This window comes from Theropithecus gelada, chromosome X (assembly GCF_003255815.1).
Source record: "Theropithecus gelada isolate Dixy chromosome X, Tgel_1.0, whole genome shotgun sequence".
In the NCBI taxonomy this organism is placed as follows: Eukaryota; Metazoa; Chordata; class Mammalia; order Primates; family Cercopithecidae; genus Theropithecus; species Theropithecus gelada.
Window position 1 is genome coordinate 43551396 of NC_037689.1, and position 7525 is coordinate 43558920.

General features: G+C 38.1%; 1 pseudogene across 1 annotated transcript; it reads left to right on the forward strand.

Annotated features, from left to right (window-relative positions):
• Positions 1-1218: 1218 nt before the first annotated feature.
• On the forward strand, positions 1219-2589 carry LOC112615707 (annotated as a pseudogene). The gene has a single exon (XR_003117448.1). The product of XR_003117448.1 is annotated as a dnaJ homolog subfamily A member 1 pseudogene (transcript).
• Positions 2590-7525: the final 4936 nt, after the last annotated feature.

The window sequence follows — 7525 nt, forward strand, 5'->3', positions numbered from 1 at the left end:
CCACAGCAGGTATACACTAAGTGTGTATTGATGATAAGGAGAGGGAGAAGACAGGAATATTGTTCCTGTTTTGAGAATAACTGAGTCTATGGTCATGGGAATTTGAGTGTGCAACAGTTTATGGATTCTAAGATGCACATTTTTCACATTTTAACATGTCTGGAATTAACACTCATTAAAATGTATGGGCCTTGCAATGATATTTACAGTGTTTTTCTTTCTTAGGGTTACATAAGATAACTGTGTATCATCCAACCAGTAGCTTCTTAAATAAATACAGGAAATGCCAGGGATGCTATGGCTACTAGATAAATCCTTAGTTAATGAGAAGCAATGAAAAAAAATTAAAGGATATAAAAATTCCTGCTACCTCTGAGCTAAAACTAATGAGCACCCTAAGTAGGCTAGATGGAGAACCTGCAGTCACTGCAGTCAGTGAATAATAATATCATCAAGAACCTGAAAGGGCAGCAATCCTGAGAGGATCCACAGACCCTCTGAAGGAAGTAGACTTTGCCTGCAGAACCCAGGGCACCCCCCAAAAACTATGAGCGCTCCATAGACAGTTTACATCACAGGACTCTGTGCAGACAGCCCCCAGTACCAGCTTGGAGCCAGGTAGACTTACTGTGTGGCTAGACCCAAAAGAGAGACAACAATCACTGCAATTCAGCTCACAGGAAGCCACACCCATAGGAAAAGGGGGAGGGTACTACATCAAGGGAACACAGCCTGGGACAAAAGAATCTGAACAACAGCCTTCTGCCCTAGACCTTCCCTCTGATAGAGCTTACCCAAATGAGAAAGAACCAGAAAACCAACCCTGGTAATACGACAAAACAAGGCCCTTCATCACAACCCAAAAATCACACTAGTTCACCAGCAATGGATCCAAACCAAGAAGAAATTCCTGATTTACCTGAAAAAGAATTCAGGAGGTTAGTTATTAAGCTAATCAGGGAGGGATCAGAGAAGCGTGAAGCCCTGTGCAAGGAAATCCAAAAAATGATACAAGAAGTGAAGGGAGAAATATTCAAGGAAATAGATAGCTTAAAGAAAAAACAATAAAAAATTCAGGAAACTTCGGACACATTTTTAGAAATGCAAAATGCGGGAACTTTCCAGAATGCTCAGTGAGAGGCAGAGGAGCGGTAACTGCCGGAGCTGCGCACAGCTCCGCACTCCTTCCTGCTCCCTCACACGCTGGCCTCAGCCCACACCAGCAGTAGAAGATGGTGAAAGAAACAACTTACTACAATGTTTTGGAGGTCAAACCCAATGCTACTCAGGAAGAACTGAAAAAGGCTTATAGGAAACTGGTCTTGAAGTACCATCCTGATAAGAATCCAAATGAAGGAGAGAAGTTTAAACAGATTTCTCAAGCTTACGAAGTTCTCTCTGATGCAAAAGAAAAGGGAATTATATGACAAAGGAGGATAACAGGCAATTAAAGAGGGTGGAGCAAGTGGCGGTTTTGGTTCCCCCATGGACATCTTCGATATGTTTTTTGGAGGAGGAGGAAGGATGCAGAGAGAAAGGAGAGTCAAAAATGTTGTACATCAGCTCTCAGTAACCCTAGAAGACTTATATAATGGTGCAACAATAAAACTGGCTCTGCAAAAGAATGTGATTTGTGACAAATGTGAAGGTAGACGAGGTAAGAAAGGAGCAGTAGAGGGCTGCCCCAATTGCTGAGGTACTGCAATGCAAATAAGAATTCATCAGATAGGATCTGGAATGGTTCAGCAAATTCAATCTGTGTGCATGGAGTGCCAGGGCCATGGGGAGCAGATCAGTCCTAAAGATAGATGTAAAAGCTGCAACGGAAGGAAGATAGCTCGAGAGAAGAAGATTCTAGAAGTTCATATTGACAAAGGCATGAAAGATGGCCAGAAGATAACATTCCATGGTGAAGGAGACCAAGAACCAGGACTGGAGCCAGGCGGTATTATCATTGTGTTAGATCAGAAGGACCATGCTGTTTTTACTCGACGAGGAGAAGACTTTTTCATGTGTATGAACATACAGCTGGTTGAAGCATTGTGTGGCTTCCAGAAGCCAATATCTACTCTTGGCAACCGAACCATAGTCATCACCTCTCATCCAGGTCAGACTGTCAAGCATGGAGATATCAAGTGTGTACTAAATGAAGGCATGCCAATTTATCATAGACCATATGAAAAGGGTCGCCTAATCATTGAATTTAAGGTAAACTTTCCTGAGAATGGCTTTCTCTCTCCTGATAAACTGTCTTTGCTGGAAAAACTCCTACCAGAGAGGAAGGAAATGGAAGAGACTGATGAGATGGATCAAGTAGAACTGGTGGACTTTGATCCAAATCAGGAAAGATGGCGCCATTACAATGGAGAAGCATATGAGGATGATGAACATCATCCCAGAGGTGGTGTTCAGTGTCAGACCTCTTAATGGGCCAGTGAATAACACTCACTGCTGGCATTTAATGTGCAGTAGTGAATAAGTGAAGGACTGTAATCATAATATGCTTACTACTTTCTCTTGGTTTTGTTTTAATATTCAACTATAGTAGTGTTTAAAAAAGTTAAATGAAGAATAAACACAAATATAAAAGCTCAAAAAAAAAAAAAAGAAATGCAAAATACTCTGGAAAGTCTCAGTGATAGAATTGAACAAGTTGAAGAAAGAAATTCAGAGCCTGAAGGCAAGGTCTTCGAATTTAGCACAATCCAAAAAGAAAAAGAAAAAAGCATAAGAAGATATGAACAAAGTCTCCAAAAAGTCTAGGATTATGTTAAATAACCAAACCTAAGAATAATCGGTGTTCCTGAGGAAGAAGATAATTCTAAAAGCCTGGAAAACATGTTTGGGGGAATAATCAAGGAAAACTTCCCTGGCCTTGCTAGAGACCTAGACACCCAAATACCTATAAAACAAACATACAAGTTAAAAAGCAAAAACAAAAAATAAAACAAAGTACACAGGCAACAAAGAGCACAATGAATGCAACAGTACCTCACATTTCAATACTAACATTTAATGTAAATGGTCTAAATGCTCCACTTAAAAGATACAGAACCACAGAATGGATAAGAACTCACCAACCAACTATCTGCTGCCTTCAGTAGACTCACCTAACACATAAGGACTCACATAAATTTAAAGTAAAGACATGAAAAAAGGCATTTCATGCAAATGGACACCAAAAGTGAACAGGAGTAGCTATTCTTATATCAGACAAAACAAACTTTAAAGCAGCAGCAGTTAAAAGGGACAAAGAGGGACATTATATAATGGTAAAAGGCCTTGTCCAACAGGAAAATAGCACAATTCTAAACATATATGCACCTAAAACTGGAGCTCCCAAATTTATAAATAGATATATCAACTATTTATAAATAGATTATGAATTAAAAATATTACAATAGACCTAAGAAATGAGATAGACAGAAGTACAATAATAGTGAGGGACTTCAGTTCTCCACTGACAGCACTAGACAGGTCATCAAGACAGAGAGTCAACAAAGAAACAATGGACTTAAAATGTACCTTGGAACAAATGGACTTAACAGATATATACAGAACATTTCAACCAACAACCACAGAATACACATTCTATTCCACAGCTCATGGAACTCTCTCCAAGACAGACCATATGATAGGTCATAAAATGAGCCTCAAAATTTAAGAAAATCGAAATTATATCAAGCACTCTCTCAGACCACAGTGGAATAAAACTGGTAGTCAACTACAAAAGAAACCTTCAAAACCATGCAAATACATGGAAATTAAATAACCTGCTCTTGAATGAGTGCTGGGTCAAAAATGAAATCGAGATGGAAATTTTAAAAATTATCCAAAATGAATGACAAAAATGACACAAAAATGACCTATTCTGGGATACAGCAAAGGTGGTGCTAGGAGGAAAGTTCATAGCCCTAAATGCCTACATCAAAAAGACCAAAAGAGCACAAACAGACAATCTAAGGTCACACCTCAAGGAAGTAGAGAAACAAGAATAAACGAAGCCCAAACCCAGCTGAAGAAAGGAAATAACCAACATTAGAGCAGAACTAAATGAAATTGAAACAAAAAAAATACAAAATATAAATGAAACAAAAACTGGTTCTTTGAAAAGATAAATAAAATTGATAGACCACTGGCAAGATTAACCAAGAAAAAAAGAGAGAAAATCCAAATAACCTCACTAAGAAACGAAACAGGAGATGCTACAACTGACACCACTGAAATACAAAAGATCAATCAAGGCTACCATGAACACTTTTAGGCACATAAACTAAAAAACCTAGACGAGGCCGGGCGCGGTGGCTCAAGCCTGTAATCCCAGCACTTTGGGAGGCCGAGACGGTTGGATCACGAGGTCAGGAGATCGAGACGATCCTGGCTAACGCAGTGAAACCCGTCTCTACTTAAAAATACAAAAAAACTAGCTGGGCGAGGTGGTGGGCGCCTGTAGTCCCAGCTACTCGGGAGGCTGAGGCAGGAGAATAGCATTAACCCAGGAGGCGGAGCTTGCAGTGAGCTGAGATCCGGCCACTGCACTCCAGCCTGGGCAACAGAGTGAGACTCCATCTCAAAAAAAAAAAAAAAGAAAAAAAAAAAAACCTAGAAGAGATGAATAAATTCCTGGAAAAATAAAACCCTCCTAGCTTAAATCAGGAAGAATTAGATACCCTGAACAGACCAATAACAAGCAGTGAGATTGAAATGGTAAATAAAACATTATCAACAAAAAAAATCCAGGACCAGATGGATTCACAGCACAATTCTACCAGACATTCAAAGAAGAGTTGTACCAATCCTTTTGACACTATTCCACAAGATAGAGAAAGAAGGAATTCATTCTATGAAGGCAGCATCACCCTAATACCAAAAGCAGGAAAGGACATTACCAAAAAAAGAAAACTACAGACTGATATCCTTGATGAACATCGATGCTAAAATCCTTATCAAAATACTTGCTAACCAAATCCAAAAACATATCAAAAAGATAATCCATCATGATCAAGTGGGTTTCATACCAAGGCAGGGATGGTTTAACATTCGCAAGTCAATAAATGTGATACACCACGTAAACAGAATAAAAAAAAAAAAAATCACATTATCATTTCAATAGATGCCAAAAAAGCATTTTAAAAATCCAGCATCCCTTTATGTTTAAAAATCTCAGCAAAATCGGCATACAAGGGACATACCTCAAGGTAATAAAAGCCATCTATGACAAACCCACAGCCAAAATAATACTGAATGGGGAAAAGTTGATAGCATGCCCTCTGAGAACTCGAACAAGACAAGGATGCTCACTCTCACCACTCCTCTTCAACATAGTACTGGAAGTTCTAGCCAGAGCAATCAGACAAAAAAAAAAAAAAAAAAAGAAAGAAAGAAAGAAAGAAAGAAAGAAAGAAAGAAAGAGCATCCAAATTGGTAAAGAGGAAGTCAAACTGTCGCTGTTTGCTGACGATATGATTGTTTACCTTGAAAATCCTAAGGACTCCTCCAGAAAGCTCCTAGAACTGATAAAGAATTTAGCAAAATTTCCAGATACAAGATTAATGTACACAAATAAGTAGCTCTTCTATACACCAACAGCAACCAAGCGGAGAATCAAATCAAGAACTCAACACCTTTTACAATAGCTGCAAAAAAAAAAAAAAAAAAAAAACTTAGGAATATACCTAACTAAGGAGGTGAAAGATCTCTATAAGGGAAACTACAAAACACTGCTGAAAGAAATCATAGACAACATGAACAAATGGAAACACATCTCATGCTCATGGATGGGTAGAATCAATATTGTGAAAATTACCGTACTGTCAAAAGCAATCTACAAATTCAATGCAATCTCCATCAAAATACCACCATCATTCTTCACAGAATTAGAAAAAACAATTCTAAAATTCATATGGAACCAAAAAAGAGTCCTCATAGCCAAAGCAAGACTAAGAAAAAAGAATAAATCTGGAGGCATCACACTACCTGATTTCAAACTATACCATAAGGCCATAGTCACCAAAACAGCATAGTACTGGTACAAAACTAGGCCATAGGCCAATGGAACACAATAGAGAACCCAGAAATAAGCCCAAATACTTACAGTCAACTGATCTTTGACAAAGCAAACAAAAACATAAAGTGGGGAAAGGACACCCTTTTTAAGAAATGGTGCTGGGATAAGTGGCTAGCGACATGTAGGAGAATGAAACTGTATCCTCATCTCTCACCTTATACAAAAATCAACTCAACATGAATTAAGAACTTAAACCTAAGACCTGAAGCTATAAAAATCCTCGAAGATAACATTGGAAAAACCCTTCTAGACATTGGCTTCCACAAGGATTTCATGACCAAGATCCCAAAAGCAAATGCAATAAAAACAAAGAAAAAATGGCTGGGACCTAATAAAACTAAAGAACTCTTACGTGGCAAAAGAAACAGTCAGCAGAGTCAACAGACAGCCCACAGAGTGGGAGAAAATCTTCGCAATGTATACATCTGACAAATGACTAATATCCAGAATCTGCAATGAACTCAAACAAATCAGTAAGAAAAAAACAAACAATCCCATCAAAAAGTGGGCTAAGGACATGAATAGACAATTCTCAACAGAAGACATACAAATGGCCAACAAACATTTGAAAAAATGTTCAACATCACTAATGATCAGGGAAACGCAAATCAAAACCACAATGTGATACCACCTTACTCCTGCAAGAATGGCCATAATCAAAAATCAAAGAACAGCAGATGTTGGTGCAGGTGCAGTGATCAGGGAACACTTCTACACTGCTGGTGGGAATGTAAACTAGTACAGCCACTATAGAAAACAGTGTGGAGATTCCTTAAAGAACTAAAAGTAGAACTACCATTTGATCCCACTGCTGGGTATCTACCCAGAGGAAAAGAAGTCATTATTCAAAAAAGATACTTGCACACGCATGTTTATAGCAGCACAATTAACTCCTGCAAAATTGTGGAACCAACCCAAATGCCTATCAATCATTGAGTATATAAAGAAACTGTGGTGTGTGTATATATATATATATATACACACACACCACACATATATATATATATATATATGTTTGGGAAGAATGGAGGAGGATCATAGCACTGTACAGCTCAATAAACAATTTTCAGTTGCTGTCCTGCTGTCCTGAATGTCCTTGGCTCTTCCTGCTGTGAGCACTTTGTCACTAGCATATATATAACAGTTTCTTTATATACTTTATATATACTTTGTATGCTTTATACATACATATATATGTATATACTTTATACATACATATATATGTATATACTTTATACATACATATATATATATGGAATACTACACATCCATAAAAAGGAATGAATTAACAGCATTTGCAGTGACCTGGATGAGATTGGAGGCTATTATTCTAAGTGAAGTAACTCAGGAATGGCAAACCAAACACCATATGTTCTCACTGATATGTGTGAGTTAAGCTATGAGGACACAAAGGCATAAGAATGATGCAGTGGACTTTGGGAACTTGCGGGGATGAGT